Source organism: Hemitrygon akajei, unplaced genomic scaffold, assembly GCF_048418815.1.
Source record: "Hemitrygon akajei unplaced genomic scaffold, sHemAka1.3 Scf000039, whole genome shotgun sequence".
In the NCBI taxonomy this organism is placed as follows: Eukaryota; Metazoa; Chordata; class Chondrichthyes; order Myliobatiformes; family Dasyatidae; genus Hemitrygon; species Hemitrygon akajei.
Window position 1 is genome coordinate 5,229,724 of NW_027331925.1, and position 25,756 is coordinate 5,255,479.

General features: G+C 45.2%; 1 long non-coding RNA gene across 1 annotated transcript; it reads right to left on the reverse strand.

Annotated features, from left to right (window-relative positions):
- Window positions 1–6,195: 6,195 nt before the first annotated feature.
- On the reverse strand, window positions 6,196–23,122 carry LOC140720251 (uncharacterized). Its single transcript, XR_012097143.1, has 3 exons — window positions 22,975–23,122; window positions 14,556–14,997; window positions 6,196–7,229 (listed from the first exon to the last, which is right to left on the reverse strand). It is a non-coding gene; the product is annotated as an uncharacterized lncRNA (long non-coding RNA).
- Window positions 23,123–25,756: the final 2,634 nt, after the last annotated feature.

The following is a 25,756-nucleotide window of genomic DNA, read 5'->3' on the forward strand; positions in this document are numbered from 1 at the left end:
TCCTCTGGATATAAACCGCCAAAAGAACAGTTAGTTTCAATATCAGAATTAACCCTTGTCAAATAAACATTGTTTGGATAATATCTATGTATAATTTTAAATAAGCCCCAGATACTCCTCCACCTCAGATTCCCCAAGCGACTATTCCAAAAACTAACAGAGTACATATAAGTCACCACATACAACTCCTACAAACATACAGAGCAAAGCTACAGAACGGTAACTATACCTGGATCACTGAAAGATCAACCAGAGTGCAGAAGACAACAAACTTCGCCAATGCAAATAAATAACGAGAACATGAAATAACCGCAGCGGCTGCCGATAGATGTCCGGTGCACTCAGCGCTCCCTGTTCAATCTGACAGGACAAGAAACAGTGAGGCGCAAAGGTAAACTCGTGTTTCAGAAAATCAGAAATAGAGAAGGTGTGGCCATTCGGCCCCTTGCACCTCTTCTGCCCTTCACTCAGAACATGCGTGCCTTTTGACCTCAGCACCACTTTCCTGCAACTTCCCATCACCGCTGAGCGCCTGGATATGTCTATTCAATTTAGAAACCTTGTGGACATAATTGCAATGATTCACTGCACTCCGGGTGAGGAAATTTCTCCACATCTCAGTCCTGCTGAGTTGCCCTCGGATTTTGAGTTTGTGAGCGCTGGTTCCACACCTTATGGGAAACATCATTCCAGCCCTTCCGCTGTAAATATCCTGTGAGACTGTATTTCTCTAATTCTGAGACAGGAATGCGATCTGTCTCTGTCGAACCACCTCTTATTTCACTCATTTTGAGACAGACCCAGTACGATGATTTGTTGTGGGAGCATCTCTATGGACAGCAAGTGAGTGCAGTTATTCCGTATTGTTCCACAGCTTGAAGGTTGAGGGGTAGTAACTGTTCGAGAACCTGGTGGTGCGAGTCCAGAGGCTCTCGTACCCTCTACCTGATTACAGCAGTCAGAAAAGAGACTGCCTGTGTGGTGAGCCTGATCACAGCCGCCTGTATCGCCGTCCCCTCTGGCCTGACCTATCCGGGACCAAAGGGATTGTGGAGGGTAAATGTGGTACTCTGTCGAGTATCACTGTGATCCGTCCCCTCTGGCCTGCCCTATCCAGGACCAAAGGGATTGTGGAGGGTAAATGTGGTACTCTGTCGAGTATCGCTGTGATCCGTCCCCTCTGGCCTGCCCTATCCGGGACCAAAGGGATAGTGGAGAGTAAATGTGGTACTCTGTCGAGTATCACTGTGATCCGTCCCCTCTGGCCTGCCCAATCCGGGACCAAAGGGATTGTGGAGAGTAAATGTGGTACTCTGTCGAATATCACTGTGATCCGTCCCGCCTGGCCTGCCCTATCCGGGACAAACGGGATTGTGGAGAGTAAATGTGGTGCTCTGTCGAGTATTATTGTGATCCGGGCTCTCTTCCTGCCTCTTATTATTCTTGACTGTGATTGTAGTGCGACAATCTCTGGCCCAATGTCCCCTCTTTCTACAAACCGCGTTTCTGCCCTTAGCCAAGTGTCCTCTTCATCTGCACCGTCCGCATGATCCTGCCACCCGTTCTGAGTTCTTCGTCGGGACCCGAACTCCATCTCCTCACTACCGGTTCTCTGTGCACACTCTCGCTTTGCCCCAGTCCCTTTAAAGAGTCAATTGCGCTCCCTATTCATCAGAATTTATGTCACCCTGGGGCCAGGTCTGACATAGCGAATTGAGATTAGTTAACTTAAAGGAGTGGGCAGGCTTGGGTCTGAGACAGTTTAGAAAAGTCTGCACTGCCAGCTGGACATACTGATCTGTCCAGGGGTTTGCCGGCATTGGACTCTCACGTATCCTTAAAACGAGCTATAAAGTACGCAAGGCATTCTCCTTTTTTCTGTAGTTATCGGGTAAATTCACCAAAATCCGCGTGCAGTCGGGCTGTCATTCAAATGTGTTCCCTTACCTCAGCGACCCACCGTGCCATGGCTTGTATTACATCAGCCCCTCTGGTGGCTCCCGATCACCTTCGGGCATCTGCCTGGGAAAGGGGAACCCACTCCCTGTCCCTGTCCGAGAGGTTCCATATATAACCCTGAGGAGTGGCACAAGTCCCCGGGCAGGGTCTGGAAAGGGGAACCCACCCCCTGTCCCTGCCAGAGAGGTTCCATATTTAACCCGGAGGAGTGCATGCAAGTCCCCGGGGAAGGCCTGGAAAGGGGAACCCACTCCCTGTCCCTGTCCGAGAAGTTCCATATATAACCCTGAGGAGTGGCACAAGTCCCCGGGCAGGGTCTGGAAAGGGGAACCCACTCCCTGTCCCTGTCCGAGAGGTTCCATATATAGCCCTGAGGGGTGGCACAAGTCCCCGGGCAGGGTCTGGAAAGGGGAACCCACTCCCTGTCCCTGTCCGAGAGGTTCCATATATAACCCTGAGGAGTGGCACAAGTCCCCGGGCAGGGTCTGGAAAGGGGAACCCACTCCCTGTCCCTGTCCGAGAGGTTCCATATATAACCCTGAGGAGTGGCACAAGTCCCCGGGCAGGGTCTGGAAAGGGGAACCCACTCCCTGCCCCTGTCCGAGAGGTTCCATATATAGCCCTGAGGGGTGGCACAAGTCCCCGGGCAGGGTCTGGAAAGGGGAACCCACTCCCTGCCCCTGTCCGAGAGGTTCCATATATAGGCCTGAGGGGTGGCACAAGTCCCCGGGCAGGGTCTGGAAAGGGGAACCCACTCCCTGCCCCTGTCCGAGAGGTTCCATATATAGGCCTGAGGGGTGGCACAAGTCCCCGGGCAGGGTCTGGAAAGGGGAACCCACTCCCTGCCCCTGTCCGAGAGGTTCCATATATAGCCCTGAGGAGTGGCACAAGTCCCCGGGCAGGGTCTGGAAAGGGGAACCCACTCCCTGCCCCTGCCCGAGAGGTTCCATATATAACCCTGAGGAGTGGCACAAGTCCCCGGGCAGGGTCTGGAAAGGGGAACCCACTCCCTGCCCCTGCCCGAGAGGTTCCATATATAACCCTGAGGAGTGGCACAAGTCCCCGGGCAAGGTCTGGAAAGGGGAACCCACTCCCTGCCCCTGCCCGAGAGGTTCCATATATAACCCTGAGGAGTGGCACAAGTCCCCGGGCACGGTCTGGAAAGGGGAACCCACTCCCTGCCCCTGCCCGAGAGGTTCCATATATAACCCTGAGGAGGGGCACAAGTCCCCGGGCAGGGTCTGGAAAGGGGAACCCACTCCCTGTCCCTGCCCGAGAGGTTCCATATATAACCCTGAGGAGTGGCACAAGTCCCCGGGCAGGGTCTGGAAAGGGGAACCCACTCCCTGTCCCTGCCCGAGAGGTTCCATATATAACCCTGAGGAGTGGCACAAGTCCCCGGGCAGGGTCTGGAAAGGGGAACCCACTCCCTGTCCCTGCCCGAGAGGTTCCATATATAACCCTGAGGAGTGGCACAAGTCCCCGGGCAGGGTCTGGAAAGGGGAACCCACTCCCTGTCCCTGTCCGAGAGGTTCCATATATAACCCTGAGGAGTGGCACAAGTCCCCGGGCAGGGTCTGGAAAGGGGAACCCACTCCCTGTCCCTGCCCGAGAGGTTCCATATATAACCCTGAGGAGTGGCACAAGTCCCCGGGCAGGGTCTGGAAAGGGGAACCCACTCCCTGTCCCTGCCCGAGAGGTTCCATATATAACCCTGAGGAGTGGCACAAATCCCCGGTCAGGGTCTGGAAAGGGGAACCCACTCCCTGTCCCTGTCCGAGAGGTTCCATATATAACCCTCAGGAGTGGCACAAGTCCCCGGACAGGGTCTGGAAAGGGGAACCCACTCCCTGTCCCTGTCCGAGAGGTTCCATATATAACCCTGAGGAGTGGCACTTCCCCGGGCAGGGTCTGGAAAGGGGAACCCACTCCCTGTCCGTGTCCGAGAGGTTCCATATATAACCCTGAGGAGTGGCACAAGTCCCCGGGCAGGGTCTGGAAAGGGGAACCCACTCCCTGTCCCTGTCCGAGAGGTTCCATATATAACCCTGAGGAGTGGCACAAGTCCCCAGGCAGGGTCTGGAAAGGGGAACCCACTCCCTGTCCCTGCCCGAGAGGTTGCATATAAAAATTTTTAAATCCTTTTCTTCTATAATCGCTCCTTGGCTTTGTAAAATTTTTAAAGATGCGTTAACTGTAGGTAAATAACCACAATCTTTTTATGATGCCTCTATTTCTCCAATTCTTAAAAAAGATAAAGACCCCACTGAATTTGCATCCTATCGGCCAATATCCTTGCTGAATACGGATTCTAAGATTTTTACCAAAATTTTGGCCACTAGATTAGAAAATGTATTACCTCAAATTATCTCTGAAGATCAGACCGGATTTATTAAAAACTGTTAGTCATCTTTTAACATTAGGAAATTAATTAATATAATTTCTACTTCTTCATCTAAAATACCAGAATGTAATTTCCTTAGATGCTGAAAAAGCGTTCGACAGAGTTGAATGGCTATATTTATTTAATACGTTGCAGAATTTTAATTTTAGGTTGAAATTTATATCATGGATTAAATTAATGTATTATAAACCTTTGGCTTCAGTTCTTAACAATAATCAAAGATCTCCTTTTTATCAGTTGTCCCGTGGTACGAGGCAAGGCTGTCCTTTAAGTCCTCTATTATTTGACATTGCTTTGGAACCTTTAGCCGTTGCCATTCGTGAATCACCTAATATTTTTGGTATTACTCGTGGGTAAGGGACTATTATATATATATATTATATGCTGATGATTTGTTACTATACATATCTGACCCTGAGAGATCTATTCCTGCTATTTCATCCTTGCTTGCTCAGTTTAGTAGCTTTTCTGGCTACAAACTGAATTTTAATAAGAGTGAATTATTTCCGTTAAATATGCAAGTTCCAATTTATAAACACTTACCATTTAAAGTTGTCACAGATCATTTTACTTATTTGGGTATTAAAATTACCAAGGAACATAAGGGTTTATTTAAAGTTAATTTTTTACCTTTAATTGAACAAATCAAGCAACTTGTTACCAGGTGGTCCCCATTATCTCTGTCATTGGTTGGTTGAATTAATACTATCAAGATGATAGTATTACCCAAATTTTTATATTTATTCCAAGCATTACCAATTTTTATTCCTAAATCCTTTTTTGATATTATTGACTCCAAAATATCCTCGTATGTGTGGCAAAATAAAAATCCTAGATTCAGTAAAAAAATATTTACAGAACCCTAAGAAGGAAGGTGGTTTTGCTTTGCCAAACCTGAGATTTTACAATTGGGCAGTTAATATTCAATATTTAATATTTTGGACACAAGAATCGGACATAGTACCTTGCCCACAATGGGTAAATTTGTTGTGTAAATCTGTACAAGACTTCTCATTGTTTTCTATTTTAGGATCTTCGCTTCCTTTTGCTTTATCGAAACCGAATAAACAAATAACTAATCCTATAGTTCAACATGGTTGAATATTGTTTCAATTTCGTAAATTCTTTGGCTTGAATAATCAAGCCCTATTATATCTAACTTCTTTTTCCAGCCCTCTTTTATGGACCAAGCCTTTGTGTTATGGAAAACAAAAGGTATAACATGTTTTCATGATCTATTTTTAGATAACAGTTTTATGTGCTTTGAGCAGCTATCCAGCCTAAAACTCATTTTTTTAGATACTTGCAAGTTAGAAATTTCTTGAATGTTAGTATTTTCTGAAATTATGTCCAATGGACATTACAGAAAAAATTCTATCTCTGAATCCTTGCCAGAAGGGTTAAGTAGCCATCATTTATCATATTGTCATGAAAATACAGCCAGGAGTATCAGAAATAATTCAGAAGGAATGGGAAAAAGAACTTCACTGTCTTATACCCACAGAGCAGTAGGAGAAAATTTTACAATTAGTCAATTCTTCTTCTATTTGTGCTAAACATGCCTAATACAATTTAAGGTTGTTCATAGGGCTCACATGTCCAAGGATAAACTCGCTCGATTTTATTCTTATGTTAATCCAACCTGTGACAGATGTCATTCTGAAGTCGCTTCATTGACCCACATGTTCTGGTCCTGCTCCTGTTTGCAAAATTATTGGAAAGATCTTTTTGGTATTATTTCAACAGTTCTGAATATCAAATTGCTACCGCATCCTATTACTGCAATTTTCGGTTTACCAATGGTGGATAATAGTCGTTTATCCCCCCTCAGCCCGGCGGATGATTGCATTTGTTACATTAATGGCTAGAAGATCTATCCTATTGAATTGGAAATAAATTAATCCTCTAACTATATTTCAGTGGTTTTCTCAAACTATTTCTTGTTTGAGTTTAGAAAAAATTACAAGTGTTGTCTTTGTCCCTTCAGTTAAATATGAAGAAACTTGGAGACCATTTATTCAACATTTTCATATAAGCTAAAACTGACTTTTCCTAAACCTTACTTTTATTGTCCTTAATTATTCGGATGGAGGTGCGGAGTTATTGACGTTACTGCGTATAATTAATATAATGCAATGGCCCATGTCGGTTAGGATTTTTTTCATTTTTTTGGGGGGAGGGTTTCTTATTTTCTCCATTTTTTGTAACCACTATGAGTTTGGGAGGTTATTATCATCTATTTGTATTTATACCTTAACCTATTAATTATGTACTCTCAAGCTCTTTGTATTCATGTTTCATTTATGTTTCTTTAAAATCAATAAAAAGATTTAAAAAGACAGGACTATTCTGAGGAAAGGGTGGAATAGGCGGAACAGTGGCCAGGCCTGCTCCTGTTACTTATTTTCTAAAGTCCGAGTTTACCTTTGCGCCTGGTTCTCCCTTGACCTTCAGCCTGTCCTTTTGCACAGGGGAGCGCTCACAGCACCGGAGTCCCATCGGCAGCCGCTGCGGGGCAGCTCCCGTATCCCAGCAGCAGGAGACAGGTCTGGGAGGAAACTCCGGACAATAGGCCCCGATCCACGGCGGGGAAAGACCGGGCACCCTCTGTGTGGCTGAAACATCTCACGGAATCTCCGCCCGAATCTTCACCTCCGCCATCGGAAGAATTCAAAACTCCGGCCGCTGTTGCAGCCTTTACCCGGGGAGCTGCTCCCAATCTCGGGTCTCTCACCGGGTCCACTCGTTCCCGATTCCAAACTTCGGTCCGCACAGCGTCCCGCCCACTGACACTCCTCAGCCAACGGAGGTAAGAGTCTCCCAGCGGTGTCCTCTGATTGGCTGTGAGTGTATCCGAGGGCGGATGCTACCGGAAGATGGAGATGTCAGTCACTGTTCTCAGAATCAAAGCAAGTTCCCCGAGGCTCAAAGTTCAAAGGAAATTTTATTATCATTTTAAATTTTTATTAAACACAAACAAAAACAGAAACACTAAACATATGCTAAAAAAGCCAGGGAGTCACACAAAAGCAGCAACAAATATATAACTATTAATTTTAAATATACAAATAAACAAGGAAATCCGCTCTAAATACTGTTGGACAGAAGGAACTGTATCTAAGAGGAGTCACAAAACAGAAACATTTACAGAGATAACCCAAAACTTTGACAGATTTGTACAGTCTTTACAGCCTTCTGGCTATGGGAAGGTTTCAGAGTATAAACGTATAGTTTGAAGTCTGACAACAAAATATAAATGAAGGTTTCTTATTGCTGTGATTGCATTTATGGATATAAAATTTGCTGTAAATTAACAAAAGATTTATGATAAAGAAATGATCCCTATGAGATTTGGTGTTATTAGTAAACCCAAATAAGACGTTTTGAAAACAAAAAGTAAAATCCACATTCATATATTGATCTATAAATTGACCAACATCAACCCAAAATGTTTTAACACATTCACAATCCCAAAACAGATGAAATAAATCCTCTGGATATAAACCGCAAAAAGAACAGTTAGTTTCAATATCAGAATTAAACCATGCCAAATAAACATTGGTTGGATAATATCTATGCATAATTTTAAATAAGCCCCAAATACTGCTCCACCTCAGATTCCCCAAGCGACTATTCCAAAAACTAACAGAGTACGTATAAGTCGCCACATACAACTCCTACAAACATACAGAGCAAAGCTACAGAACGGTAACTATATCTGGACCACTGAAAGATCAACCAGAGTGCAGAAGACAACAAACTTCGCCAATGCAAATAAACAACGAGAACATGAAATAACAGCAGCAGCTGCCGATAGCTGTCCGGTGCACTCAGTGCTCCCTGTTCAGTCTGACAGGACAAGAAACAGTGAGGCGCAAAGGTAAACTCGTGTTTCAGAAAATAAAAAATAGAGAAGGCGTGGCCATTCGGCCCCTTGCGCCTCTTCTGCCCTTCACTCAGAACATGCTTGACTTTTGACCTCAGCACCACTTTCCTGCAACTTTCCATCACCGCTGAGCCCCAGGATATGTCTATTCAATTTAGAAACCTTGTGGAGATAATTGCAATGATTAACTGCACTCTGGGTGAGGAAATTTCTCCTCATCTCAGTCCTGCTGAGTTGTCCTCGGATTTTGAGTCTGTGAGTGCTGGTTCCACACCTTATGGGAAACATCATTCCAGCCCTTTCACTGTAAATATCCTGTGAGATTGAATTTCTCTAATTCTGAGACAGGAATGTGATCTGTCTCAGTCAAACCACGTCTTATTTCACTCATTTTGAGACAGTCCCAATACGATGATTTGTTGTGGGAGCATCTCTATGGACAGCAGGTGAGTGCAGTTATCCTGGGTTGTTCCACAGCCTGATGGTTGAGAGGTAGTAACTATTCCTGACCCTGGAGGGGCGAGTCCTGAGGCTCCAGTACCTTCTACCTGATTACAGCAGTGAGAAAAGAGCCTGCCTGTGTGGTGAGCCTGATCACAGCCGCCTGTATCGCCGTCCCCTCTGGCCTGACCTATCCGGGACCAAAGGGATTGTGGAGGGTAAATGTGGTACTCTGTCGAGTATCACTGTGATCCGTCCCCTCTGGCCTGCCCTATCCAGGACCAAAGGGATTGTGGAGGGTAAATGTGGTACTCTGTCGAGTATCGCTGTGATCCGTCCCCTCTGGCCTGCCCTATCCGGGACCAAAGGGATAGTGGAGAGTAAATGTGGTACTCTGTCGAGTATCACTGTGATCCGTCCCCTCTGGCCTGCCCAATCCGGGACCAAAGGGATTGTGGAGAGTAAATGTGGTACTCTGTCGAATATCACTGTGATCCGTCCCGCCTGGCCTGCCCTATCCGGGACAAACGGGATTGTGGAGAGTAAATGTGGTGCTCTGTCGAGTATTATTGTGATCCGGGCTCTCTTCCTGCCTCTTATTATTCTTGACTGTGATTGTAGTGCGACAATCTCTGGCCCAATGTCCCCTCTTTCTACAAACCGCGTTTCTGCCCTTAGCCAAGTGTCCTCTTCATCTGCACCGTCCGCATGATCCTGCCACCCGTTCTGAGTTCTTCGTCGGGACCCGAACTCCATCTCCTCACTACCGGTTCTCTGTGCACACTCTCGCTTTGCCCCAGTCCCTTTAAAGAGTCAATTGCGCTCCCTATTCATCAGAATTTATGTCACCCTGGGGCCAGGTCTGACATAGCGAATTGAGATTAGTTAACTTAAAGGAGTGGGCAGGCTTGGGTCTGAGACAGTTTAGAAAAGTCTGCACTGCCAGCTGGACATACTGATCTGTCCAGGGGTTTGCCGGCATTGGACTCTCACGTATCCTTAAAACGAGCTATAAAGTACGCAAGGCATTCTCCTTTTTTCTGTAGTTATCGGGTAAATTCACCAAAATCCGCGTGCAGTCGGGCTGTCATTCAAATGTGTTCCCTTACCTCAGCGACCCACCGTGCCATGGCTTGTATTACATCAGCCCCTCTGGTGGCTCCCGATCACCTTCGGGCATCTGCCTGGGAAAGGGGAACCCACTCCCTGTCCCTGTCCGAGAGGTTCCATATATAACCCTGAGGAGTGGCACAAGTCCCCGGGCAGGGTCTGGAAAGGGGAACCCACCCCCTGTCCCTGCCAGAGAGGTTCCATATTTAACCCGGAGGAGTGCATGCAAGTCCCCGGGGAAGGCCTGGAAAGGGGAACCCACTCCCTGTCCCTGTCCGAGAAGTTCCATATATAACCCTGAGGAGTGGCACAAGTCCCCGGGCAGGGTCTGGAAAGGGGAACCCACTCCCTGTCCCTGTCCGAGAGGTTCCATATATAACCCTGAGGAGTGGCACAAGTCCCCGGGCAGGGTCTGGAAAGGGGAACCCACTCCCTGTCCCTGTCCGAGAGGTTCCATATATAACCCTGAGGAGTGGCACAAGTCCCCGGGCAGGGTCTGGAAAGGGGAACCCACTCCCTGCCCCTGTCCGAGAGGTTCCATATATAGCCCTGAGGGGTGGCACAAGTCCCCGGGCAGGGTCTGGAAAGGGGAACCCACTCCCTGCCCCTGTCCGAGAGGTTCCATATATAGGCCTGAGGGGTGGCACAAGTCCCCGGGCAGGGTCTGGAAAGGGGAACCCACTCCCTGCCCCTGTCCGAGAGGTTCCATATATAGGCCTGAGGGGTGGCACAAGTCCCCGGGCAGGGTCTGGAAAGGGGAACCCACTCCCTGCCCCTGTCCGAGAGGTTCCATATATAGCCCTGAGGAGTGGCACAAGTCCCCGGGCAGGGTCTGGAAAGGGGAACCCACTCCCTGCCCCTGCCCGAGAGGTTCCATATATAACCCTGAGGAGTGGCACAAGTCCCCGGGCAGGGTCTGGAAAGGGGAACCCACTCCCTGCCCCTGCCCGAGAGGTTCCATATATAACCCTGAGGAGTGGCACAAGTCCCCGGGCAAGGTCTGGAAAGGGGAACCCACTCCCTGCCCCTGCCCGAGAGGTTCCATATATAACCCTGAGGAGTGGCACAAGTCCCCGGGCACGGTCTGGAAAGGGGAACCCACTCCCTGCCCCTGCCCGAGAGGTTCCATATATAACCCTGAGGAGGGGCACAAGTCCCCGGGCAGGGTCTGGAAAGGGGAACCCACTCCCTGTCCCTGCCCGAGAGGTTCCATATATAACCCTGAGGAGTGGCACAAGTCCCCGGGCAGGGTCTGGAAAGGGGAACCCACTCCCTGTCCCTGCCCGAGAGGTTCCATATATAACCCTGAGGAGTGGCACAAGTCCCCGGGCAGGGTCTGGAAAGGGGAACCCACTCCCTGTCCCTGCCCGAGAGGTTCCATATATAACCCTGAGGAGTGGCACAAGTCCCCGGGCAGGGTCTGGAAAGGGGAACCCACTCCCTGTCCCTGTCCGAGAGGTTCCATATATAACCCTGAGGAGTGGCACAAGTCCCCGGGCAGGGTCTGGAAAGGGGAACCCACTCCCTGTCCCTGCCCGAGAGGTTCCATATATAACCCTGAGGAGTGGCACAAGTCCCCGGGCAGGGTCTGGAAAGGGGAACCCACTCCCTGTCCCTGCCCGAGAGGTTCCATATATAACCCTGAGGAGTGGCACAAATCCCCGGTCAGGGTCTGGAAAGGGGAACCCACTCCCTGTCCCTGTCCGAGAGGTTCCATATATAACCCTCAGGAGTGGCACAAGTCCCCGGACAGGGTCTGGAAAGGGGAACCCACTCCCTGTCCCTGTCCGAGAGGTTCCATATATAACCCTGAGGAGTGGCACTTCCCCGGGCAGGGTCTGGAAAGGGGAACCCACTCCCTGTCCGTGTCCGAGAGGTTCCATATATAACCCTGAGGAGTGGCACAAGTCCCCGGGCAGGGTCTGGAAAGGGGAACCCACTCCCTGTCCCTGTCCGAGAGGTTCCATATATAACCCTGAGGAGTGGCACAAGTCCCCAGGCAGGGTCTGGAAAGGGGAACCCACTCCCTGTCCCTGCCCGAGAGGTTGCATATAAAAATTTTTAAATCCTTTTCTTCTATAATCGCTCCTTGGCTTTGTAAAATTTTTAAAGATGCGTTAACTGTAGGTAAATAACCACAATCTTTTTATGATGCCTCTATTTCTCCAATTCTTAAAAAAGATAAAGACCCCACTGAATTTGCATCCTATCGGCCAATATCCTTGCTGAATACGGATTCTAAGATTTTTACCAAAATTTTGGCCACTAGATTAGAAAATGTATTACCTCAAATTATCTCTGAAGATCAGACCGGATTTATTAAAAACTGTTAGTCATCTTTTAACATTAGGAAATTAATTAATATAATTTCTACTTCTTCATCTAAAATACCAGAATGTAATTTCCTTAGATGCTGAAAAAGCGTTCGACAGAGTTGAATGGCTATATTTATTTAATACGTTGCAGAATTTTAATTTTAGGTTGAAATTTATATCATGGATTAAATTAATGTATTATAAACCTTTGGCTTCAGTTCTTAACAATAATCAAAGATCTCCTTTTTATCAGTTGTCCCGTGGTACGAGGCAAGGCTGTCCTTTAAGTCCTCTATTATTTGACATTGCTTTGGAACCTTTAGCCGTTGCCATTCGTGAATCACCTAATATTTTTGGTATTACTCGTGGGTAAGGGACTATTATATATATATATTATATGCTGATGATTTGTTACTATACATATCTGACCCTGAGAGATCTATTCCTGCTATTTCATCCTTGCTTGCTCAGTTTAGTAGCTTTTCTGGCTACAAACTGAATTTTAATAAGAGTGAATTATTTCCGTTAAATATGCAAGTTCCAATTTATAAACACTTACCATTTAAAGTTGTCACAGATCATTTTACTTATTTGGGTATTAAAATTACCAAGGAACATAAGGGTTTATTTAAAGTTAATTTTTTACCTTTAATTGAACAAATCAAGCAACTTGTTACCAGGTGGTCCCCATTATCTCTGTCATTGGTTGGTTGAATTAATACTATCAAGATGATAGTATTACCCAAATTTTTATATTTATTCCAAGCATTACCAATTTTTATTCCTAAATCCTTTTTTGATATTATTGACTCCAAAATATCCTCGTATGTGTGGCAAAATAAAAATCCTAGATTCAGTAAAAAAATATTTACAGAACCCTAAGAAGGAAGGTGGTTTTGCTTTGCCAAACCTGAGATTTTACAATTGGGCAGTTAATATTCAATATTTAATATTTTGGACACAAGAATCGGACATAGTACCTTGCCCACAATGGGTAAATTTGTTGTGTAAATCTGTACAAGACTTCTCATTGTTTTCTATTTTAGGATCTTCGCTTCCTTTTGCTTTATCGAAACCGAATAAACAAATAACTAATCCTATAGTTCAACATGGTTGAATATTGTTTCAATTTCGTAAATTCTTTGGCTTGAATAATCAAGCCCTATTATATCTAACTTCTTTTTCCAGCCCTCTTTTATGGACCAAGCCTTTGTGTTATGGAAAACAAAAGGTATAACATGTTTTCATGATCTATTTTTAGATAACAGTTTTATGTGCTTTGAGCAGCTATCCAGCCTAAAACTCATTTTTTTAGATACTTGCAAGTTAGAAATTTCTTGAATGTTAGTATTTTCTGAAATTATGTCCAATGGACATTACAGAAAAAATTCTATCTCTGAATCCTTGCCAGAAGGGTTAAGTAGCCATCATTTATCATATTGTCATGAAAATACAGCCAGGAGTATCAGAAATAATTCAGAAGGAATGGGAAAAAGAACTTCACTGTCTTATACCCACAGAGCAGTAGGAGAAAATTTTACAATTAGTCAATTCTTCTTCTATTTGTGCTAAACATGCCTAATACAATTTAAGGTTGTTCATAGGGCTCACATGTCCAAGGATAAACTCGCTCGATTTTATTCTTATGTTAATCCAACCTGTGACAGATGTCATTCTGAAGTCGCTTCATTGACCCACATGTTCTGGTCCTGCTCCTGTTTGCAAAATTATTGGAAAGATCTTTTTGGTATTATTTCAACAGTTCTGAATATCAAATTGCTACCGCATCCTATTACTGCAATTTTCGGTTTACCAATGGTGGATAATAGTCGTTTATCCCCCCTCAGCCCGGCGGATGATTGCATTTGTTACATTAATGGCTAGAAGATCTATCCTATTGAATTGGAAATAAATTAATCCTCTAACTATATTTCAGTGGTTTTCTCAAACTATTTCTTGTTTGAGTTTAGAAAAAATTACAAGTGTTGTCTTTGTCCCTTCAGTTAAATATGAAGAAACTTGGAGACCATTTATTCAACATTTTCATATAAGCTAAAACTGACTTTTCCTAAACCTTACTTTTATTGTCCTTAATTATTCGGATGGAGGTGCGGAGTTATTGACGTTACTGCGTATAATTAATATAATGCAATGGCCCATGTCGGTTAGGATTTTTTTCATTTTTTTGGGGGGAGGGTTTCTTATTTTCTCCATTTTTTGTAACCACTATGAGTTTGGGAGGTTATTATCATCTATTTGTATTTATACCTTAACCTATTAATTATGTACTCTCAAGCTCTTTGTATTCATGTTTCATTTATGTTTCTTTAAAATCAATAAAAAGATTTAAAAAGACAGGACTATTCTGAGGAAAGGGTGGAATAGGCGGAACAGTGGCCAGGCCTGCTCCTGTTACTTATTTTCTAAAGTCCGAGTTTACCTTTGCGCCTGGTTCTCCCTTGACCTTCAGCCTGTCCTTTTGCACAGGGGAGCGCTCACAGCACCGGAGTCCCATCGGCAGCCGCTGCGGGGCAGCTCCCGTATCCCAGCAGCAGGAGACAGGTCTGGGAGGAAACTCCGGACAATAGGCCCCGATCCACGGCGGGGAAAGACCGGGCACCCTCTGTGTGGCTGAAACATCTCACGGAATCTCCGCCCGAATCTTCACCTCCGCCATCGGAAGAATTCAAAACTCCGGCCGCTGTTGCAGCCTTTACCCGGGGAGCTGCTCCCAATCTCGGGTCTCTCACCGGGTCCACTCGTTCCCGATTCCAAACTTCGGTCCGCACAGCGTCCCGCCCACTGACACTCCTCAGCCAACGGAGGTAAGAGTCTCCCAGCGGTGTCCTCTGATTGGCTGTGAGTGTATCCGAGGGCGGATGCTACCGGAAGATGGAGATGTCAGTCACTGTTCTCAGAATCAAAGCAAGTTCCCCGAGGCTCAAAGTTCAAAGGAAATTTTATTATCATTTTAAATTTTTATTAAACACAAACAAAAACAGAAACACTAAACATATGCTAAAAAAGCCAGGGAGTCACACAAAAGCAGCAACAAATATATAACTATTAATTTTAAATATACAAATAAACAAGGAAATCCGCTCTAAATACTGTTGGACAGAAGGAACTGTATCTAAGAGGAGTCACAAAACAGAAACATTTACAGAGATAACCCAAAACTTTGACAGATTTGTACAGTCTTTACAGCCTTCTGGCTATGGGAAGGTTTCAGAGTATAAACGTATAGTTTGAAGTCTGACAACAAAATATAAATGAAGGTTTCTTATTGCTGTGATTGCATTTATGGATATAAAATTTGCTGTAAATTAACAAAAGATTTATGATAAAGAAATGATCCCTATGAGATTTGGTGTTATTAGTAAACCCAAATAAGACGTTTTGAAAACAAAAAGTAAAATCCACATTCATATATTGATCTATAAATTGACCAACATCAACCCAAAATGTTTTAACACATTCACAATCCCAAAACAGATGAAATAAATCCTCTGGATATAAACCGCAAAAAGAACAGTTAGTTTCAATATCAGAATTAAACCATGCCAAATAAACATTGGTTGGATAATATCTATGCATAATTTTAAATAAGCCCCAAATACTGCTCCACCTCAGATTCCCCAAGCGACTATTCCAAAAACTAACAGAGTACGTATAAGTCGCCACATACAACTCCTACAAACATACAGAGCAAAGCTACAGAACGGTAACTATATCTGGACCACTGAAAGATCAACCAGAGTGCAGAAGACAACAAACTTCGCCAATGCAAATAAACAACGAGAACATGAAATAACAGCAGCAGCTGCCGATAGCTGTCCGGTGCACTCAGTGCTCCCTGTTCAGTCTGACAGGACAAGAAACAGTGAGGCGCAAAGGTAAACTCGTGTTTCAGAAAATAAAAAATAGAGAAGGCGTGGCCATTCGGCCCCTTGCGCCTCTTCTGCCCTTCACTCAGAACATGCTTGACTTTTGACCTCAGCACCACTTTCCTGCAACTTTCCATCACCGCTGAGCCCCAGGATATGTCTATTCAATTTAGAAACCTTGTGGAGATAATTGCAATGATTAACTGCACTCTGGGTGAGGAAATTTCTCCTCATCTCAGTCCTGCTGAGTTGTCCTCGGATTTTGAGTCTGTGAGTGCTGGTTCCACACCTTATGGGAAACATCATTCCAGCCCTTTCACTGTAAATATCCTGTGAGATTGAATTTCTCTAATTCTGAGACAGGAATGTGATCTGTCTCAGTCAAACCACGTCTTATTTCACTCATTTTGAGACAGTCCCAATACGATGATTTGTTGTGGGAGCATCTCTATGGACAGCAGGTGAGTGCAGTTATCCTGGGTTGTTCCACAGCCTGATGGTTGAGAGGTAGTAACTATTCCTGACCCTGGAGGGGCGAGTCCTGAGGCTCCAGTACCTTCTACCTGATTACAGCAGTGAGAAAAGAGCCTGCCTGTGTGGTGAGCCTGATCACAGCCGCCTGTATCGCCGTCCCCTCTGGCCTGCCCTATCCGGGACCAAAGGGATTGTGGAGAGTAAATGTGGTACTCTGTCGAGTATCACTGTGATCCGTCCCCTCTGGCCCGCCTATCGGGGACCAAAGGGATTGTGGAGAGTAATTGTGGTACTCTGTCGAGTATCACTGTGATCCATCCCCTCTGGCCTGCCCTATCTGGGACCAAAGGGATTGTGGAGAGTAAATGTGGTACTCTGTCGAGTATCACCGTGATCCGTTCCCTCTGGCCTGCCCTATCCGGGACCAAAGGGATTGTGGAGAGTAAATGTGGTACTCTGTCGAGTATCACCGTGATCCGCCCGCTCTGGCCTGCTCTATATGGGACCAAAGGGATTGTGGAGTGTAAATGTGGTACTCTGTCGTGTATCACTGTGATCCGTCCCCTCTGGCCTGTCCTATCCGGGACCAAAGGGATTGTGGAGAGTAAATGTGGTACTCTGTCAATTACTACTGTGATCCAAGCTCTCTTTTTGCCTCTTATTATTCTTGTCTGTGATTGCAGTGCGACAATCTCTGGCTCAATGTCCCCTCTTTCTACAAACCCCATTTCTGTCATTTGCCAAGTGTCCTCTTCATCTGCACCGTCCGCACGATCCTGCCACCCGTTCTGGGTTCTTCGTCGGGACCCGAACTCCATCTCCTCACTACCGGTTCTCTGTACACACCCTCGCTTTGCCCCAGTCCCTTTAAAGAGTCAGTTGCGCTCCATATTCATCAGAATTTATGTCACCCTGGGGCCAGGTCTGACACAGCGAATTGGGATTAGTTAACTTAAAGGAGTGGGCAGGCTTGGGTCTGAGACAGTTTAGAAAAGTCTGCACTGCCAGCTGGACATACTGATCTGTCCAGGGGTTTGCCGGCATTGGACTCTCACGTATCCTTAAAACAAGCTATCAAGTAGGCAAGGGATTCTCCTTTTTTCTGTAGTTATCGGGTAAATTCACCAAAATCCGCGTGCAGTCGGGCTGTCATTCAAATGGGTTCCCTTACCTCAGCGACCCACCGTGCCATGGCTTGTATTACATCAGCCCCTCTGGTGGTTCCCGGTCACCTTCGGACATCTGCCTGGGAAAGGGGAACCCACTCCCTGTCCCTGTCCGAGAGGTTCCATATATAACCCTGAGGAGTGGCACCAGTCCCCGGGCAGGGTCTGGAAAGGGGAACCCACTCCCTGTCCCTGCCCGAGAGGTTCCATAAATAACCCTCAGGAGTGACACAAGTCCCCGGGCAGGGTCTGGAAAGGCGAACCCACTACCTGTCCCTGCCCGAGAGGTTCCATATATAACCCTGAGGAGTGGCACAAGTCCCCGGGCAGGGTCTGGAAAGGGGAATCCACTCCCTGTCACTGTCCGAGAGGTTCCATATATAACCCTGAGGAGTGGCACAAGTCCCCGGGCAGGGTCTGGAAAGGGGAATCCACTCACTGTCCCTGTCCGAGAGGTTCCATATATAACCCTGAGGAGTGGCACAAGTCCCCGGGCAGGGTCTGGAAAGGGGAATCCACTCACTGTCCCTGTCCGAGAGGTTCCATATATAACCCTGAGGAGTGGCACAAGTCCCCGGGCAGGATCTGGAAAGGGGAACCCACTCACTGTCCCTGCCCGAGAGGTTCCATATATAACCCTGAGGAGTGCAGGCAAGTCCCCGGGCAGGGTCTGGAAAGGGGAACCCACTCCCTGTCCCTGCCCGAGAGGCTCCATATATAACCTTGAGGAGTGGCACAAGTCCCCGGGCAGGGTCTGGAAAGGGGAACCCACTCCCTGTCCCTGCCCGAGAGGCTCCATATATAACCCTGAGGAGTGGCACAAGTCCCCGGGCAGTGTCTGGAAAGGGGAACCCACTCCCTGTCCGAGAGGCTCCATATATAACCCTGAGGAGTGGCACAAGTCCCCGGGCAGGGTCTGGAAAGGGGAATCCACTCACTGTCCCTGTCCGAGAGGTTCCATATATAACCCTGAGGAGTGGCACAAGTCCCCGGGCAGGGTCTGGAAAGTGGAACCCACTCCCTGTCCCTGTCCGAGAGGTTCCATATATAACCCTGAGGAGTGGCACAAGACCCCGGGCAGGGTCTGGAAAGTGGAACCCACTCCCTGTCCCTGTCCGAGAGGTTCCATATATAACCCTGAGGAGTGGTACAAGTCCCCGGGCAGGGTCTGGAAAGGGGAACCCACTCCCTTTTTCAATAAATTCAGGTAAAGCCCCTGGTCCGGACGGTTATACTGTTGAATGTTTAAAATCCTTTTCTTCTATACTCGCTCCTTGGCTTTGTAAAATTTTTAAAGATGTGTTAACTGTAGGTAAATAAGCACATTCTTTTTATGATGCCTCCATTTCTCCAATTCTTTAAAAAGATAAAGACCCCACTGAATGTGCATCCTATCGGCCAATATCCATGCTGAATATGGATTCTAAGATTTTTACCAAAATTTTGGCCACTAGATTAGAAAATGTATTACCTCAAATTATCTCTGTACATCAGACTGGATTTATTAAAACCTGTTATTCATCTTTTAACATTAGAAAATTAATTAATATAATTTATAATTCTTCATCTAAAATACCAGAATGTCATTTCCTTAGATGCTGAAAAAGTGTTCGATAGAGTTGAATGGCTATATTTATTTAATACGTTGCAGAATTTTTATATTAGGTGGGTAAGGGACTTATAAGTTATCATTATATGCTGATGATTTGTTACTATACATATCTGATCCTGAGAGATCTATTCCTGCTATTTCGTCCTTGCTTGCTCAGTTTAGTAGCTTTTCTGGCTACAAACTGAATTTTAATAAGAGTGAATTATTTCCATTAAATATGCAAGTTCCAATTTATAAACACTTACCATCTAAAGTTGTCACAGATCATTTTACTTATTTGGTATTAAAATTACCAAGAAACATAAAGGTTTATTTAAAGTTAATTTTTTACCTTTAATTGAACAAATCAAGCAACTTGTTACCAGGTGGTCCCCATTATCTCTGTCATTGGTTGGTCGAATTAATGCTATCAAGATGATAGTATTACCCAAATTTTTATATTTATTCCAAGCATTACAAATTTTTATTCCTAAATCTTTTTTTGATATTATTGATACAAAATATACTCGTATGTGTGGCAGAATGAAAATCCTAGATTAAGTAAAAAATATTTACAGAAGCCTAAGAAGGAAGGTGGTTTTGCTTTGCCAAACCTGAGATTTTACTATTGGACAGTTAATATTCAATATTTAATATTTTGGACACAAGAATCGGTCATAGTACCTTGCCCACAATTGATAAATTTGGAGTATAAATCTGTACAAGACTTCTCATTGTTTTCTATTTTAGGATCTTCGCTTCCTTTTGCTTTATCTAAACCGAATAAACAAATAACTAATCCTATAGTTAAACATACATTAAGAATATAGTTTCAATTTCGTAAATTCTTTGGCTTGAATAATCAAGCCCTATTATATCTAACTTCTTTTTGCAGCCCTCTTTTATGGACCAAGCCTTTGTGTTATGGAAAACAAAAGGTATAACATGTTTTCGTCATCTATTTTTAGATAAGTTTTATGTCCTTTGAACAGCTATCCAACATAAAACTCATATTTTTTTAGATACTTGCAAGTTAGACATTTCTAGAATGTTAGTATTTTCTGAAATTATGTCCAATGGACATTACAGAAAAAATTCTAGCTCTGAATCCTTGCCAGAAGGGTTAAGTAGCCATCATTTATCATATGATCATGAAAATACAGCCAGGAGTATCAGAAATAATTAAGAAGGAATGGGAAAAAGAACTTCACTGTCTTATACCCGCAGAGCAGTGGGAGAAAATTTTACAATTAGTCAATTCTTCTTCTATTTGTGCTAAACATGCCTAACACAATTTAAGGTTGTTCATAGGGCTCACATGTCCAAGGATAAACTCGCTCGATTTTATTCTTATGTTACCAGGCCACTCACAGGAGACCTTGCCCACGCCCAGGATTACGGCTGCAGAGGTGGAAGGTCAACTGAGGAAGATCTGTACCAGCAAGGCGGCTGGACCGGATGGAGTTTCCCCACGATTACTGAGGGCCTGTGCGACTGAGCTGGGAGAACCACTACAGCGCATCTTCAACATGAGCCTGGAGCAGAGAAGAGTACCCAGACAGTGGAAAACATCCTGTATTGTCCCGGTACCGAAGAAACCACAACCAAAGGAGTTGAATGACTTCAGACCTGTTGCCTTGACGTCGCACGTGATGAAGACCATGGAGCGGCTGATAATACAGAATCTGAGGCCACAAACCAGGCACGCCCGGGATCCTCTTCAGTTTGCGTATAAGGAGAAGGTGGGAGTGGAGGATGCTATCACGTATTTGCTGCACAAATCACTCTCTCACCTAGATGGGGGCAGTTGTGCTGTGAGGATTACATTCCTTGACTTCTCTAGTGCCTTTAACACCATCCAGCCCAAGATCTTAAGGCACAAACTAACGGAGATGGGAGTAGACTCTCACATGGTGGATTGGATAGTGGACTACTTGACAGATAGACCTCAGTATGTGCGGTTGGGAGACTGTAGGTCTGACACGGTGGTCAGCAGCACAGGAGCGCCACAGGGAACCGTACTCTCTCCGGTCCTGTACACATCAGACTTCCAATATAACTCGGAGTCCTGCCATGTGCAGAAGTTCGCTGATGACACGGCCATAGTGGGGTGCGTCAGGAATGGACAGGAGGAGTATAGGAAACTGATACAGGACTTTGTGATATGGTGCAACTCAAACTACCTGCGTCTCAATATCACCAAGACCAAGGAGATGGTGGTGGACTTTAGGAGATCTAGGCCTCATATGGAGCCAGTGATCATTAATGGAGAATGTGTGGAGCAGGTTAAGACCTACAAGTATCTGGGAGTACAGTTAGACTAGAAGCTAGACTGGACTGCCAACACAGATGTCTTGTGCAGGAAGGCACAGAGTCGACTGTACTGCCTTAGAAGGTTGGCGTCATTCAATGTCTGTAGTGAGATGCTGAAGATGTTCTACAGGTCAGTTGTGGAGAGCGCCCTCTTCTTTGTGGTGGCGTGTTGGGGAGGAAGCATCAAGAAGAGGGACACCTCACGTCTTAATAAGCTGGTAAGGAAGCCGGGCTCTGTCGTGGGCAAAGTAATGGAGAGTTTAACATCGGTAGCTGAGCGAAGGGCGCTGAGTAGGCTACGGTCAATTATGGAAAACCCTGAACATCCTCTACATAGCACCATCCAGAGACAGAGAAGCAGTTTCAGCGACAGGTTACTATCGATGCAATGCTCCTCAGACAGGATGAAGAGGTCAATACTCCCCAATGCCATTAGGCTTTACAATTCTACCGCCAGGACATAAGAAATTTTTTAAAGCTATTATTAATGCTTTTTGAGATAGTGATTTAGATGCATATCATATTTTTACTGAGTTAAGTATTGTATGTAATTAGTTTTGCTACAACAAGTGTATGGGACATTGGAAAAAAGGTTGAATTTCCCCATGGGGATGAATAAAGTATCTATCTATCTATCTAATCCAACCTGTGACAGATGTCATTCTGAAGTCGCTTCATTGACCCACATGTTCTGGTTCTGCTCCTGTTTGCAAAATTATTGGAAAGATATTTTTGGTATTACTTCAACAGTTCTGAATATCAAATTGCAACCGCATCCTATTACTGCAATTTTCGGTTTACCAATGGTGGATAATAGTCGTTTATCCCCCCTCAGCCCGGCGGATGATTGCATTTGTTACATTAATGGCTAGAAGATCTATCCTATTGAATTGGAAATAAATTAATCCTCCAACTATATTTCAGTGGTTTTCTCAAACTATTCCTTGTTTGAGTTTAGAAAAAATTACAAGTGTTGTCTTTGTCCCTTCAGTTAAATTTGAAGAAACTTGGAGACCATTTATTCAACATTTTCATATAAGCTAAAACTGACTTTTCCTAAACCTTGCTTTTATTATCCTTAATTATTTGGATGGAGGTGCGGAGTTATTGACGCTACTGTGTCTAATTGATATAATGCAATGGCCCATGTCGATTAGGATTTTTTTCATTTTTTTTGGGGGGGGGGTTTCTTATTTTCGCCATTTTCGTAACCACTATGAGTTTGGGAGGTTATTATCATCTATTTGTATTTATACCTTAACCTATTAATTATGTACTCTCAAGCTCTTTGTATTCATGTTTCATTTATGTTTCTTTAAAATCAATAAAAAGATTTAAAAAGACAGGACTATTCTGAGGAAAGGGTGGAATAGGCGGAACAGTGGCCAGGCCTGCTCCTGTTACTTATTTTCTAAAGTCCGAGTTTACCTTTGCGCCTGGTTCTCCCTTGACCTTCAGCCTGTCCTTTTGCACAGGGGAGCGCTCACAGCACCGGAGTCCCATCGGCAGCCGCTGCGGGCCAGCTCCCGTATCCCAGCAGCAGGAGACAGGACTGGGAGGAAACTCCGGACAACAGGCCCCGATCCACGGCGGGGAAAGACCGGGCACCCTCTGTGAGGCTGAAACATCTCACGGAATCTCCGCCCGATTCTTCACCTCCGCCATCGGAAGGATTCAAAACTCCGGCCGCTGTTGCAGCCTTTACCCGGGGAGCTGCTCCCAATCTCGGGTCTCTCACCGGGTCCACTCGTTCCCGATTCCAAACTTCGGTCCGCCCAGCGTCCCGCCCACTGACACTCCTCAGCCAATGGAGGCAAGGGTCTCACAGTGGTGTTCTCCGATTGGCTGTGAGTGTGTCCGAGGGCGGGCTGCTGCCGGGAGCCGGAGATGTCAGTCACTGTTTGTTCTCAGAATCAAAGCAAGTTCCCCGAGGCTCAAAGTTCAAAGTAAATTTTATTATTATTTTTAAATTTTTTAAATTTTTATTAAACACAAACAAAAACAGAAACACTAAACATATGCTAACAAAGACAGGGAATCACAGGAAAGCAGCAACAAATATATAACTATTAACTATAAATATACAAATAAACAAGGAAATCCGCTCTATATATTGTTGGGCAGAAGGAACTGTATCTAAGAGGAGTCACAAAACAGGAACATTTACAGAGATAACCCAAAACTTTGACAGATTTGTACAGTCTTTACAGCTTTCTGATTATGGGAAGCTTTCAGAGTATAAACGTAGAGTTTGAAGTCTGATGTAAAAAATATAAATGAAGGTTTCTTATTGCTGTGATTGCATTTATGGATATAAAATTTGCTGTAAATCAACAAAATATGTATGGTAAGGAAATGATCCCTATGAGATTTGGTATTATTAGTAAAACCAAATAAGACAATTTCAAAACAAAAAATTAAATCCATGTTAATATATTGATCTATAAATTGACAAACATCAACCCAAAATGTTTTAACATATTAACAATCCCAAAACAGATGAAATAAGTACTCTGGATATAAACCACAAAAAGAACAGTTCGTTTCAATATCTGAATTAACCCTTGTCAAATAAACATTGTTTGGATAATATCTATGTATAATTTTAAATAAGCCCCAAATACTGCTCCACCTCAGATTCCCCAAGTGACTATTTCAAAAACTAACAGAGTACATATAAGTCGCCACGTACAACTCGTACAAACATACAGAGCAAAGCTACAGAACGGTAACTATACCTGGACCACTGAAAGATCAACCAGAGTGCAGAAGACAACAAACTTCGCCAATGCAAATAAACAACGAGAACATGAAATAACCGCAGCGGCTGCCGATAGATGTCCGGTGCGCTCAGCGCTCCCTGTTCAATCTGACAGGACAAGAAACAGTGAGGCGCAAAGGTAAACTCGTGTTTCAGAAAATCAGAAATAGAGAAGGTGTGGCCATTCGGCCCCTTCCGCCTCTTCTGCCCTTCACTCAGAACATGCTTGACTTTTGACCTCAGCACCACTTTCCTGCAACTTCCCATCACCGCTGAGCCCCAGGATATGTCTATTAAATTTAGAAACCTTGTGGAGATAATTGCAATGTTCACTGCACTCTGGGTGAGGAAATTTCTCCTCATCTCAGTCCTGCTGAGTTGTCCTCCGATTTTGAGTCTGTGAGCGCTGGTTCCACACCTTATGGGAAACATCATTCCAGCCCTTCCGCTGTAAATATCCTGTGAGATTGTATTTCTCTAATCCCTGAGCAGGAATGTGATCTGTCTCAGTCAAACCACCTCTTATTTCACTCATTTGGAGACAGTCCCAGTACGATGATTTGTTGTGGGAGCATGTCTATGGATAAGTGAGGGCAGTTATCCTGTATTGTTCCACAGCCTGATGGCTGAGGGGTAGTAACTGTTCCTGACCCTGGTGGGGTGAGTCCTGAGGCTCTTGTACCTTCTACCTGATTACAGCAGTGAGAAAAGAGCCTGCCTGTGTGGTAAGCCTGATCACAGCCACCTGTATCACCGTCCCCTCTGGCCTGACCTATCCAAGACCAAAGGGATTGTGGAGAGTCAATGTGGTACTCTGTCGAGTATCACTGTGATCTGTACCCTCTGGCCTGCCCTATCCGGGAACAAAGGGATTGTGGAGAGTAAATGTGGTACTCTGTCGAGTATTACTGTGATCCGTCCCCTCTGGCCTGCCCTATCCGGGACCAAAGGGATTGTGGAGAGTAAATGTGGTACTCTGTCGAGTATCACTGTGATCCGTCCCTTCTGGCCTGCCCTATCCGGGACCAAAGGGATCGTGGAGAGTAAATGTGGTACTCTGTCGAGTATTACTGTGATCCGTCCCCTCTGGCCTGCCCTATCCGGGACCAAAGGGAATGTGGAGAGTAAATGTGGTACTCTTTCGAGTATCACTCTCATCCGTCCCCTCTGGCCTGCCGTACACGGGACCAAAGGGACTGTGGAGAGTAAATGTGGTACTCTGTCGAGTATGACTGTGATCCGTGCCCTCTGGCCTGCCCTATCTGGGACCAAAGGGATTGTGGAGAGGAAATGTGGTACTCTGTCGAGTATTACTGTGATCCGTCCCCTCTGGCCTGCCCTATCCGGGACCAAAGGGATTGTGGAGAGTAAATGTGGTACTCTGTCGAGTATCACTGTGATCCGTCCCTTCTGGCCTGCCCTATCCGGGACCAAAGGGATCGTGGAGAG